Raw genomic sequence first — 14,868 nt, forward strand, 5'->3', positions numbered from 1 at the left:
GTCAATAAATGTGATTTCAATATTGGGAATCTTTGGGAGAACCTTAAGATACTTTCATCTTTAATTATGAAATTTAAAGCTTAAAAAATAGTGTTGATCGAGTAGTTCTATGAAAATCTTGAAAATTGACGGTCCAAAAATATTGTATTATTTCCAAAATTAGAAATCCATTTTTTTTTCATGTCCGTGCATATTGAGGTTGAGATGATCAATTTGAGGTCAGTTGAGCATCAAAGTAACTTCTTTTAGTGAAATTTTTGACGTTCATCATAATTTGATTGTTTAAAGCTTCACACTTATATAAACTTTTTCTTTTTAATTAAAAACCATGAGATATATATTTGTCATGGATCAAATTACTAAACTGACCCTTCTTATTCAGAGTTTACCCTAAATAAATACTATTTGAATATTTTTAATACTTTTGTTGATAATGTGCCTAAGTTAGCTGGAGTTTATAAAATAAATCCCCTTGTGTTGATTGGGATCATTTGATCCCTAGGGGTTTGACCACTTAAAATAATATTTTTCATGTAATTAGAGAAGATGAAGCATATCTTTATGAAAACTAATAATTGGTGATTTTCCATGTTCCCACCAAGACTATTATCATAATTATTGATAATACTAATCAAATATCAAGTAGTGCTTTCTACAGTTTAGGAAAAAATTTATATAAATATGCAACCTTATAATGTAGAACTACGAATGCACCTCAAAAATCCATCGGAAAAAGGCAGTTTTTAATGTTGAAAAACCATTTGATTGATCATCTCGACATCGAGATGTATGACCATGAAAAATAACAAAATTTTAAGTCTAAAAAATAATGCATTTTACAACATATTATCTATATCGTTCATTTTCAAGATTTTCATATGTTTATAGATCTACTTGATTTTAACCATTTTTTAAATTTAAATTTTTATAATTAGATATAAAAATAGATTTTGAGACATTCCTAATAACATTTTACATCAAAATTAAAAACCATGATAAAATTTGAAGGTGCACCTTACCTCTACAGCTACAGATGCACCTGTATGCCAACTGCACCCTTATAGTTATGATATGTTTATGTGATACGGTTTATTTTCTTAGTGGTAAACTCCATGTCCCAAATTTAAAAGGTTATTGGGTCAAATTGCAACTTGGGCCTATTTGAAATGTTTCACTAACGAATTGCAGTAATTTGAAATGTTTCACTAACGAATTGTAGTAATTTGACTCTCATGAGATGTTTGCTTCACAAATTTGAATTGATCTCCGATTGTAATTTAGCTCTTAAGTTGAGTTTTTAGTTTATGCTTCCGCTTCGGTCATTGGTCTGGTTATTCCAACAACTATTGCCACCACTAACATTGCACTCCAACACCACCGCCATGTAGCAAGCACTATCTTGATACCTCCACCTGTTTCGCCACAACCATTGCCATCTTCCCCACCACTACTACCGCTGCCTAGAGACCACCAACACTACCATCATTCCACCATCCGTGTTGTTTCCATCATTGCCATCACCACCACCATCACCATCACCACTTTGCCGCCGCTTTTGTCCAACTTTGCCACCACCACCACTCCACCACCTCCTAACAATGGCCACCTCCACCACCACTCTACCATTACCTACATTGCCGCAACCACGACCACCAGTATCAACACTCTACCAGCTCCACTACAACCAACAAAATTACTGTTGTACCACTACTAGGTTGTTGCTGTCACCACCACTACTACTACTGTGAGAACAAGCCATTTTGGTATTTAGCATTGATTTTAAGAGTTTGAAGGATTCGATCCCTTGGAAAATCAAATCAAAATGTCGGTTCCTCTTCGTTCTAGAGTAGGGTACCCTACACCTTGGCCTTGCTCTGAACCTACGGCAGGTGGAGCATTTTCTTCATTTAGCTTGGAGTCTTAGGATTGGTAATGCTCACTACAACAAAAATAATTATTGCCCAATGCTGTAGAGCATATACAATGCCATGTAGCTTGATTGGGTTGGGTTGAATTGGCCACTTGATCACTACTGCCTGTTTGGAATTATGAACCAGTATTTAATTAAAGAAATGTACATTGTGGGATTACTTATTTTCGGTGTAAGGAGGTCACAATTATTATTGATCATTAAATGTAAAATCAGGTGATTGGAGATGTATCATTGATTGCACACAAAGTCTAAAAAGAGTTTTTTGAAAGTTATAATACACTCAAATCTATCGCATTCACATTCAATGCTAAGAGTGATTATGACCTATTTGTACCGAAATAAAATTAACTTGTAGTATACAATCACGTTAGTCTATCCAAAAAAGCTAGTAGTTGGGTGGACCCCATCCAATAGTGTTAGGATTGATCCATCCTTGATCAATCTAAAACAATCCAATCCAAACTATGTCAAATCTACTCAATTGCACATGGACCGACATGACTTGAATTAGGGTTGACATACATGCACTATCTTGGATTGAACACACGCATACTTACCCAAGCCAGACCAAGATTAGGCCCAAGTCAAGTGGACCTAGATCGACCACTAGGTCCAAACCAACTACCTTCTCTCTAAAATTTTAGCCTATGAAAGATCTACCGTATTTAAATGCAATATGAACCTAAGTGTGGCTTTATCTATAAACGAAAAATAAATACAGCCATAATAGCACTTATGCACCAGATCACATCATAACTCTAAACTTAAACACAATTTATATAAGAAAAAAAGCTTGATTTTAAGTGGTAATTTATTGACACTAGCAACACTACATATTAATTTCCATGATAACATACAAGGAGCAATAGTGGATTTGAAAGCACTTAAACGGAATCAGAATATGTTTCAGGCAGTTCAATGAAAATTTTCCTCTCTCCTCTCTCTATAAGTTCGAACACAGTTTTCTACCCCCGCTGAGCTTCCAAGCTCCGGCACTTGCAGAGGAAACTCTCTCTCTCTAAAAATATATTTGTTATTGCACTCTCTTTCTAAAAATATATTTGTTATTGCACTCTACCCTCTCTTTAAAAATCTCTTTGTTGTTGCTCTCTCTCGAGAAATATTCGCGGTCCTCTTTCATGCTCAACAACATTTCACTCGGGGTTAGTCTGATCCCTCAGGGATATTGTTTCCGAGATGTGTTTCAGTTCATCTTCTTTACTATAAACCTCAGCGAGAAATTATCGAGCATTCGTCTTTATCTTTCTCTCTCTAGGAAATTTACAGTTAATGCAATCAACTTTGATGCTCAATACTTCACCCAGAGCCCAAGTTCTTCTCCGCCAAACTCTGTGTCTCCAAAACGGGTTACGCTTCATTTCTTCGACTCTGAGCTTTAGAGAGAGACCAAGAAGAGTTCTGAATTCTAGAGAGAGAAATAGAGAAATAACCATCCAGGACCTGCACAAATCATGTGAAGAAGGTCACATGAGAGTGGCTGTTAAAATACTAGGAATCCTTGGAAAGCAGGGAATAAGACCAGATTACGGAACCTACGCAAAACTTCTAAATAGGTGTATCAGTATGAAGGCTTTATCAGAAGGAAAGGCCATTCACCATCACATGCTGAGTAGTGCTATAAAACTGGATGTACATTTCAGAAACCTTTTAATCACTATGTACAGTAAATGTGGTTTCTTTAATGGTGCACAAAGAGTGTTTGAGAAAATGCCTGAAAAAAATGTGATTTCTTGGACCTCTGTGATTTCTGGTTTGGCTCAGAGTGGAAAGAGAAACCAAGCGTTGGATCATTTTTGTTTGATGAGGAGAGAAGGGGTTAGGCCAAATGAGACTACTTTCGCAACTGTAATGGGGTTGTGTTCGTTAATGGAGAGGCTTGACTTTGGGATGAGTTTGCATTGTCTTTCTGTCAAATATGGCCTCTTTCTTGATGTTTTCATAGGTAGTGGGATCATCGTTTTGTACACTAGATGTGGCTTCATTCAAAATGCTCAGAAAGTCTTTGACGAGATGCCAGTGAGAGATGTGGTATCTTGGAATGCTATGATTTCTGGGTATTCACAAAATGGGTTTCACAAAGAAGCAATTTCTATGCTTTCTCAGATGTTATTAAGCGATACCCAATTGAATAATTTTACAGTGGCTAGTGTTCTCAAGGCTTGTGGTGGTATCGGGTTTCACATAATCGGTGAGTCCATTCATGGCTGCATTGTGAAACTTGGGTTTGATTGGGATGTGTTTGTATGTGGGTCTCTTATCGATATGTATGCAAAGTGTAGCTTTTTGGAGGAAGCTCGAGTGGTTTTTGATACCATGGATTTTAGGGATCTTGTTTCTTGGAATACCATGATCACTGGATATGCTCAGAATGATCTTGGAGAAGAGGCTTTAGAGCTTTTCTCACGGTTACAAATTGAAGGATTTGTGCCTAACCAGTTCACATATGCCAGCATTTTCAAAGCTTTGGCTGGAATTGGTGATGGTCATGGCTATGGCAGGTGCTTCCATGCTCAAGTGATCAAGACTGGATGGTTATCATCGGATGTATTTGTAGGCACTGCCCTTGTGGACATGTATGCCAAAAGTTCTGACATGATAGATGCACATAGGGTTTTTGAAGAGATGAGGAAAAGGAACCTTGTATCATGCAACACTCTCATTACTGGTTATAGTTTAACCGGTTCTTACAAAGAGGCCATTGGAGTCTACTGCAAGTTGAGAAGAGAACCCATGAGGCCCGACCCATTTACTTTCACTGGCCTTCTCTCTTCTTGCTCTATGTCCAAGGCCATAGTTGATGGGGTTCAGATCCATGACCATGTTATCAAGTTTGGTTTTGATTCACATGTATCGGTAGGGAATTCTCTAGTCGACCTCTATTCTAAGTGTGGCCAAATGGAAAATGCTTCAAAGGCTTATCGCTCAATAGCCACTCCAAATGCCATTTCTTGGGCTGCGATCATTTCAGGTTTTAGTCAAAATGGTCAGGAAGAAAACGCCCTAAAATTATTTCGGGAAATGCATCAACTCTCACAAGACCCTGATGAGTTCATCTTTACCAGTGTTCTCAAAGCATCAGCTAGTTGTGCTGCAATGGAACAAGGGAAGCACATCCATGCTTATGTGATCAAATTAGGGTTAGAGTCTACTGTCTTTGTTGGAAGTGCACTGGTTGACATGTATTCTAAATGTGGGAAATTGGAATATTCATGCAAGGTTTTCGAGAGAATGCCCGAGAAGAATGTTGTCTCTTGGAATGCCATAATAATGGGTTATGCTCAGCATGGACTGGGTCAACATTCTCTTCGAATATTTGAAGAAATGCAACACCTTAATGTAAAACCCACCTCCATAACCTTCATTGGCATCCTCTTTGCTTGTAGTCATATAGGTCTTGTCGATAAAGGGTGGCAATATTTCAATCTTATGACCAACTACTATGGAATCACACCCACTATTGAGCATTACACATGTATGGTTGACCTTCTTGGACGAGCTGGGTATTTAGATGAATCTGAAGCCTTTTTAGAGAATTCCCCATATAAATCAGAAGCTGCTATTTGGAGGTCCCTTCTTGCTTCATGTCGAATCCATGGGAACATAGAGGTTGGGGTTAGAGCTGCCAATCATTGTATGGCATTAGAACCGGATGAGTCTTCAAATTATGTGCTTTTATCTAACATTTATGCTTCAAAAAAGATGTGGGGTGATGCCGCATTCATACGGAGCTTGATGGCAGAGAGGGGTGTTGAGAAGGAGCCAGGGTGTAGCTGGATTGAGGCTCAAGACAAGGTTCACGTGTTTGTTTCAGAAGATAGAGCACACCTATTAAAGGAGAAGATATTTGAGAAGTTGGATAACTTGGTGACGCAGATGAAATTGGCTGGTTATGTCCCAGATACAAGCTTTGTGCTTCATGATGTGGATGAAAAGCAAAAGGAATATCGGCTTCTTCATCACAGTGAGAAGATGGCTGTTGCTTTTGGACTGATGTCCACTCCATGTGGTACACCCATAAGGATAGTCAAGAATCTCAGAGTATGTGGAGATTGTCACAATGCTCTGAAGTATGCATCTTTGGTTACAGAAAGAGAAATCATAGTGAGAGATACAAATAGATTCCATCACTTCAAGAATGGTGTGTGCTCTTGTGGGGATTATTGGTGAATTGTATGTTCTTTTCCTTCATGAGATCAGTGACGGTTCAATCACCCGATCAACAGATGGCAACAAAGTTGTTTACTGGGCTTTCGTCCAGCAGCAATGGACCTATTGATGGTCACATGCAATTAACTGACGAAAATAATAATTTGGTAAGTGAATTTTTTAACGGATTTTAACAATTTCTGACCCTTTGATGGTCCATTTTTTGTAATTGTATTTAATTTTCCTTCTCCTCACCCCCTGCTTTTTTGGTACTCTTAGCACCTGTTTCTGGGATGCCTGTATACATTTTATGTAAATTCGCTTTTGACTAATATACAAAGTTAACAGTTCTCAAATGTTTTTTTTAAACGGATTTGTATACTTATTGATGAATTTAATTAGTCACTATTTTCGAATTTATTCTTTAGGTCACATGTTTTGGTTACATTAAATATGAATTTGGAAATTCATGGGTCTGGAAATAGGATATGTTTTAATGAAGATATTTAGTGACTATATTATTCTCTTGGGAACTTTAGGATCTCCAGAACAGTCAGTTGGGGAAGTCATTGCAGTTAAATGTAGCTGTATTCTTTTCTAGATACTTACTCTTGGGGACAAGTTGTGGAGGAAAAGTGGATGTTTTTTCCAAAATTTTATTTATCTTTGTTATAAAAAGTATGAGCATCATCTGAAAATTGGTGCATTCTTTTAGGATCATTGGCGATATGTTTCTCGCCCTCTCCTTATATCAGAGCAAAGAGAATACATATACATAGCTGATGAAGTGAACTTTCACCTTCTGTCAACCAGAATAACTGATGAAGAGGACTGAGCTTGGATACAAGGTGTGGACATATCTATTCTAGAAGTTCCTGCAAGATAAAGTATAATTTTTCCCAGGCATATCAAATCTTTTGCATTTAGTGGTTCTCTGCTTCCCTACATCCATTTAGATATTCTTGCATGCATATTACCTTTCAAAAGAAAAAGTAGTTCCTCTTTGCATATTATTAAATTTTCATGTATCATCATCATCATCATCAGTCTTTTCCCAATTATTTGGGGTCGACTATATGAATCCTGGTCTGCCATTCTAGTCAATCAATGGTCATTACCCTCAGTGAGGCCATACGTCCCCATATTGTTTCTCACTACTGCCAACTATATCTTTTTGGGCCTATCCCTTGTCCTTTTTGAGCTTTCTACTTGAACCAACTCACACATGCCTAGCCTACAAGTGTTGTATTGGGTTTGCGCTGCACATACCTAGCCCACCGAAGTCTACATTATCTCATCTTATTGCTTATTAGATCCGCATCTAAGTTATTTATTTTGAATTCTATCCCTTCTTGTCTTTTTATCATCTATCTCAACATCCTCATCTCAGCTCCACTCATCCTATGGGTATGTTGTTTCTTGAGTGCCCAACATTTTGCCCCATAAAGCAACACTGGTCTTAAGCTGTCCAATAGAACTTATTTTTCAGCTTCATTGGTATGCGGCGATCACATAAAACTCCAGTTGCACATCTCCATCTCGCCCACCCAACTCTAGTTCTATGTGCGACTTCTTCCTTAATCTTGCTATTTTTCTGGATTATCGACCAAGATATAGAAAATGCGGTTTTTTTGGTATTTCTTGGCTGTCAATGTTAAGTACTTTCTCATCTCTATTCCTATTATTACTAAACTTACATTTTCATATACACCCACATAACTTCACCAAATAGAGCACCTCACTAAGAACTGTGGAGCCACCACATCCCTAAAGCTTCACTATTCTTTAGCAAAGTACTAAATGAGGGGTGGCCCCATGCTTTTTCGTGGTGCTCTAGTTTATATGTAGGTGTTGGTGGGAGGGGCAAATTATTGAGTCTCCACAAGAAGTGCGAGGGGCGACGGTATGCGTTTTTAATTATATTGCCCCTTTTAATTTGCAAATATAAGAACTAGAGAATGCAACAATGAGATGCTTACTTGACCCATTTTGTCTCTTTTCAATTTGACCAGAAATTTTATATTTCTTTGCTATTTCTATATTGGCTTTCTAGCTCTCTTTTTGTTATCTAAATTTCTTTTTCTATATTATAATACCCAAATTTTGGGCGCGAACAATTTTCACTTGTTAATGACACATTTATACACATTCAATATTCTGATTGCCATTTTTAAAGCGGTTGCCGATTTAAATGGAATTTACTTAGTCAGGTTCTTTTGTAGACTAATTTTGTCTCATTTGTTTGATTATAACATTTTGGCTTTGAATTCTGGCCAGTGGGATGATGCAGGAGTATACATTTATGAAGGTTTGAGAAATTTTGATGCAGTGAAAAGCACACAAAACATAATGCTGTGAAATATAGAGGTTAAGTATTGTTGGCTTACCGACTGTAAAAGGTAGGTACAAACTAATTAATTCTGTCTAATTCATGCTATTTGTTTAATTATTGGCTGCAAAACAATAATTATATAAATTGACTAATCTATTCATTTCAGGAGTCAAAAACTACAAGTTCAATGGCCTTTTTTTTTTTTTTTTGACATGACGATTATTGTCTTTGTCATGGGGAAGTGAATTCTGGTGTTCGTACAAGTTGTCTTTAGAATGTTAAACTCTCATTCTATTTTATTACATTATTGTTTGAGTATTATATTTTGGTTTCCATCAGAGCATAATATATTGTAGTCTTCATGTTTCAGATGAAACAATGCATCTTTGTGTTTGAGGCATGCTATATGTTGGGCTTTCTTGGGTTACGTTTAATTGTGTTTGGAGGGTTTGAGAATATCTCTTGAGATATCCTTGGCTTTTAACTTTAATATCATAGTTCACCAGCTGTGGGGCGACTTTGCATGGTTAGATTTCTAATGACAAAAACTTGTGATTCCTATTGACAAAACCTTGTGACTCGGTTTCTACACCAACTTTTGCCTCCCCCTAGAGTGAGTCTCCACCTTTATTTATTTAATTATTTGATACTGAAAAGTTCCTGTATGTGTCATGAAATGATTGAATGTTTTCCTTCTTGAGTTGCTCATGTGCCAATTGGATTTGTTTTTGCGTTTCCAACCATTGAGCTGGCCATTTGAGTTTGAGTCCTGAGTTAGACACTCTAATTTTCCATGGTGACTCTACTTTATAGACACCAATAATGTATTATTCTAGATTGGAATTGGTAAAAGCTATATTACCAAAGGCTAATTGCGGCATTAATTGATTATAATGTGCATTTTGAATTCCATATATCCCCAGTAAAATTTTTGTTACTTAATTCCAGTTGGTTATCTAATCATCTTATGGGCTTTAATTTCATTGAAAGTCAGTGTGTGAAAATTTCTTAGCTTCAGAATCTAAGGTTTGTTCCTTAAATGAATTAAATTATTAAATCATTAAAGAGATAAAAGTTATCTTTCAGAATAGTAGTCTTCTTTGCGCATGGCATCAAACCAATGTCATCATCATCCGAGCCTTATTCCAACTATTTGCCTTATCCTAATGGCATCAAACCAATGCCATTCTCCTCAAATTGGAATGTAAGAAAATTCAAAAAATTGTGGATGAACCACACAGGGATACTGCATGCTGTGACTATATTTGTCTTGAAACTTCCTCTGGGTAGATAGGAATCGGGTTTGGGTCGAGACGGTAGCTGCTGGGTTTTCATAGCAGAATGTCTCAAGTTCCATTCCTATATAACCTTGTCAAAAAAAAAAAAAAAAAAAAAACTCCTTTGGGTATATAGTTTAGAAATTCAGCATTGGATATTGAGTAAATATTAATAAAGTAATGAATTTCTTTTGTGAAGCTAGACAGAGAAATAATGTGGTGTTTAAGAGGTTCCATGAGAAAAGCACTTGTTTGGATCATTGATAATGTTTCATCATTTATTCATGAAAGAGTTTGGCAGCTGATTCACAGAGGGAAAGTATATCATAATCCAATGATTTATGTTTATGGTATGGTGTGTGTATCCACTCTCTGCTCTATGATTGAATGGTGTAGATTAACCACAGTTCTGAGCAACTATTCTCCTTCTCTTTTTCTTTTTATTTTGCAACTGTCCTAAGCAACTATACCCAGGAGAAAATGACATATTGGTGAACCTGCTAGAAGGGGCAGAGTTTTGGGTATAATTAGAAGTTGTGTTCTAAATTGGCCAACTCAACTCACACTTGGCCTCGGCACCCTGCAGAGGTAAATATTGTGTATGAAAGGGGGACTTGTAGGAAACCTGTACAGTGCTCGTCCTGAGCACCGTTCTCTCAAAACAAAAAATAAAAAGGGGGCATAAATCTGCCACATTTTTTCATTTTCCTTACCCATACCTCCTCCACCCATGCTTTATGGAATTCTTAGGCTGGGGCCTGGAGTCAAGGAGTTGTGACCGAGGCTTGTTTGCCACCCTTGGAGGCTAGTACTAGCAGTTTCGTGGTTCCTGACAACCCAGAGGAAGCACGGAGAGAGATTTTCTGAATGGGTGCAGCAATTCAACAATACAAGGAACAGTGGGTTGATAAAGATGTTTCAATGAATCTAGACAAGGAGATTAGATGAGTCCTGATTAATGGCTCAGACCAGTGTTTTAAAATTTGCCAGTCTAGATTGGGAATCATCGATCTGGATCAGGAATCGGTGGGGATCGACCTAGTTCCGAATATTGGTTAGGGGAGCCAGGGTGAAGATTTTGGGACGTGAGAAAAAGGACAAGGGGGTTGGCTGTTTGAAGGGCAATATGTCTGATTGCTAAGGAATCTAGTCAGCATGTTTGGTGTGTTATGGGGGATGGGAGTAGAATTGTGTTTGGGGGGACTTGTGGTGTGGGATAGGTGTTGCGGGATGGGGAATGATATGTGACATTAACGAGAGTGGCAGTTAACCCCAGTGTGTGGGTGGAGGAGTCGTCTTGCATGGGGGAGAGGTCAGGTTCCTAGGTTTTCTGGGTATTTAAAAGAAGAGGAGATGAATGAATTGCTAAGATGTTGTTGGAACTTGAAAATATATCTGTGCCATTAGCAACAAAAGATAGATGCAGTTATGGCAGATATTGGAGGTAATTTGATGGCTAGGTAATATGATGGCTAAGCCATTTTACAGGTTCCTAATAAGGGAGGTGGGTATTGAGAGTCCTGCCATGGCTAGGATGGTGTGGGGTAAAGGCTTCATTCTGGGTGTGGTGTTTAGCTGGTTAGCTTTTAAAGATAGAATTCTTGCATCAGATAACCTTCAAAAGTGGGCCCTCTATTTTTGTAAGTGGGGGACCGAAATGGTGAGACATAGCAGTGGCGTTATGTCTTACATGTTAGGTTCTTTTGGGATGGAACGTGTTATGTCAGCATCAGTGGAGGAATTTCTGAGAGGATATTTTTTCTCTGCCTATAGGGGGAAGATGATGCGGAGACTTTGTAGTCTTGCTATGATGCAGGGTTTGTGGAAGGAAAGAACAATTTGACCTTTCAAGGATGGGGTGTATGGGTGGGTCTCTGCTCTCCAAGAAAGGATCCATGACAGTTCTTTTACTCGGGCACAGTCATCGCCTGAGTTTTGGGGCTATCAAGCAGTGGGTTTTGTGATAAGATGTTGGTGATACTTCAACCCCCACATCACTAAACCCACTGGTATATTGGTCAGGATAGTTATATGTTGAAGCTGAAATTTGATGGTGTAGAGGGGTAATCTGGGCTTGTATTGGAGGTGTATCTACAGATGCAGCAGTCTTAAATTAGGAGAAATTCGGGTCTCTAGTGTTATTGTGATTCAACTGAGGCTGAGGCACAGTCATTGCTGGTAGGATTGAGAACATGTCCTGCTTGTATACCCTAGCCACTAGAGATGGAAGGAGCCTCAATGTTATAAGATGAGTTTGGAAGAAGCAATCAATTCATTGATGTTTGTCGATGTTTTTTGTGGAGATTTTCAATGTTTGCTATTTGTGACAGTAAAACAATCTCATTCCTATATATCCTTCTGGAGGTGAATGAGGAGACGGATGCACTAGCCAATGTAGGGGTGGACAAGGAAGATCTAATTGTGCATACTTGGATTGTTTTTGTTGTTTTCTTTTTTATTTAATTTTCTTTTCTTTATACTTTTATTCTCTTTCTGTTCAGTCTTTTCCTGTCCTATTCCATTTGTAAGCCCTATTTAGGGGCATAAACTTGTATCATATAATTTACTCTGATAAAATTTCATTACCCATCAGATAAAAACTTTGGGACTTAAATCTTAATCGCCTGTCATCAAGGATTGACGGTGGATTCCCTCCTGCTGTATCATATGACCACCATTGGTGTATGGTATAGGCTCCAAAGCAATGCAACAATTTCAATTGATTAGACTAAGTGCAGATGACTAAGCCTTTGAAGCTCTGATATCTAATTATCCGAGTTTCAATATATCCTCATGTGAATATATGAACTCTGTGAATGGGAACATAATTGGATGTAAGTGCTTCACAATTATGTCGAGAAATATAAAGCGATTTGTTCTTCAGAATAACTAATATAAGAGAAATAAAAGTTTTTCTTTTGAGTATTTATAAACACTTCGAAATTTATGCTGAATGTTTTGAGTTCCATTCAGTTATGAAGGTTAATCTTGGAATCAAGTCATCATGCTATCAGCTAGAGACATTTTAGTGGTGTTTGTCTATTTATATTTCTATCCTCTAGAAAATCCAGAAATATTTGTAACACTTTACATACTAAGTTCCCAGAAAAACTAAGAGGTAGGGCTGGCAATGGGCCAGGCCCAGGTCTTGCCCTGCAGGCTAGAGCCTTACCTGTTGGAAGTCATGGGCCAGACATGAGCTCCAGCCATCCGTTTATATTTAGGGGATTAATGCTTTCCATTGTGATTATTTATTTGTGTGTGTGTGTGTGTGAGAGAGAGAGAGAGAGAGAGAGAGAGAGAGAGAGAGAGGAGCATAAACCCATCTTTTGTGTATTTGGTATTTGATAGACCTATAGCCCACATGGAGCATCCACCACTTTGTTCCCAGTGATGAATGGTGGAGACTAGCTGTGTTTGCACAAATACCCATTATATGTTATTTGGAGCTGTGGACTGCTCCTGTGGTGTACCATATACCATGCACCAGAGATGATATATTTTTATATGGGATTGTTTGCTATGGGGCCATGTATTTTTGTTACGAGGAAGTCACAATTATTTTTAGCCATTAGATGTCAAATTGGATGGCTTGGGGTGTGTCACGAAGTTTGATATTTTTTTTAACTTTAAGTTTAGTTAATGACACTCTTACAACCACCCGGTTTGAAATTTGACGGACAACAGTGATTGTGATCTTCTTATACCATGAGTAAATCGTCTCTTTGTATATTTTTCTTTTTTATATAGAATCATAGATGGCAAGTATGTCGAAAGGGATACAATTTAATATAAATAAAAGGAATCCCAAAATCATTGATTTGAAATGGAAGGAAATTAGTACATCTAACAAAACTTGCCACATGGAAAATTGGAAGACTGCGTCAGTTCTATTTAAAATTTTTTATGGAATAGATTCAAGATACAATGAGAAGTTGGTGGAGTGTCGCAACATGATGTCTTGAGTTTTATTATTATTACGGGTAGAAGATTTTTTCTTTGTTGATAAGAAAAAAAAAAAAAAATCAACTTTAAAAAATGTGTAATACACTTGACACATATTAGAAAGAGATACCAAAGGCAGGGGGATAAAAGGCAAGGTTCTTGGACACCAAAAATATGAGAGGCAGGGTTCTTGAACAAGACATGGAATGCTTTCAAGTGTTTGAAACATAAAGAGTGTTTGGAGTGCCGACTTTAAAATCAGTTTTAAGGCATTTTGTTAAGAAGAAAGAGGAATCAAGACAAAATAATGAAAGAGGAGTGAATGGAAACAGAAAAAAAAAAAAAAAGATCACTTCAACTTCAAAGAAACGTCGTATATTAGGATAACGTGGTATATTAGGTTAAGGAAGATATCGAAGTGCCTCTAGCGCATGGCTCAACTTTTGACATCTGCAGATTTCGTCATTTTTAATTAAAAAAAGAAAAGAAAAGGACAATTGTTGTGAAGAAAAAAAAGGAGGCAAAGTAACCCAGTATCGATAGTTTTTAGTAAAAGAAGAAAAACATTTTAGTAAAAGAAGAAAAACAAAAAGTATGAAAGTAAATCATAAGAGATTAAATTATTGGTCATAAATATTTAAAGGGTGTTGTTTGCATAAGGTTGCAAACTTAAACAATGACAATAAGGCTCATCTCCAAATTTTTTTCATAAATTAGAGTTTTGGTGAAAAAATTCTTAAGATGGGTTGAGAATCCATTTTCAAATTAAGTAGATTTATAATCACATGAAAATTTTGAAAATTGACCGTCCAAACAATGTATTGCAAGATGTATTATTTTTGAGACCTGAAATCTTTTTTTTCGTCAAATTCATACATCTCGGTGTTGAGATTATCAATTAAAAGATTTTTTGAATATTAAAATACGTTTTTTTTATATGAGGTTGCAATCTTATATAAATTTTTCTATTTTTAAATAGACCCAAATTATTATTTGGCTCCAAAATCGCCTTTCCCTTTACGAAGCATTTTCATTTGTTTCAATCGCCTTTCCCTTTTTTTTTTTTTTTTTTTTTAAGTTAAACATTTTAACCTCAATTCAAGTAGCGTGCCTTGATAGGTATTTAAAAAAAAAATAAAAAATAAAAAATAAAATATTAAATGGCTAAGGGCGAAACTGTCTTTAACTGAAAGCATGTGGGTAATTTCGACTGA

The 14,868-nt window shown here is 36.9% G+C and overlaps 1 pseudogene across 10 annotated transcripts; it reads left to right on the forward strand.

Moving 5' to 3' along the window:
- Positions 1 to 2,781: 2,781 nt before the first annotated feature.
- On the forward strand, positions 2,782 to 8,837 carry LOC105421361 (pentatricopeptide repeat-containing protein At4g14850 pseudogene; annotated as a pseudogene). Of its 10 annotated transcripts, none has more exons than XR_016055615.1 (4): positions 2,782 to 6,267; positions 6,816 to 6,948; positions 7,938 to 8,003; positions 8,378 to 8,837. The product of XR_016055615.1 is annotated as a pentatricopeptide repeat-containing protein At4g14850 pseudogene, transcript variant X7 (transcript). The 10 variants fall into 10 exon arrangements; XR_016055616.1 differs by having other exon boundaries at positions 8,391 to 8,837; XR_016055617.1 differs by lacking the exon at positions 7,938 to 8,003 and having other exon boundaries at positions 8,378 to 8,499; positions 8,599 to 8,837.
- The last annotated feature ends 6,031 nt before the right edge of the window (positions 8,838 to 14,868 follow it).

The sequence above is a fragment of the Amborella trichopoda genome, chromosome 5 (assembly GCF_054954075.1).
Source record: "Amborella trichopoda isolate Santa Cruz 75 chromosome 5, AtrichopodaSantaCruz75HAP2 v2.0, whole genome shotgun sequence".
Taxonomy (NCBI): Eukaryota; Viridiplantae; Streptophyta; class Magnoliopsida; order Amborellales; family Amborellaceae; genus Amborella; species Amborella trichopoda.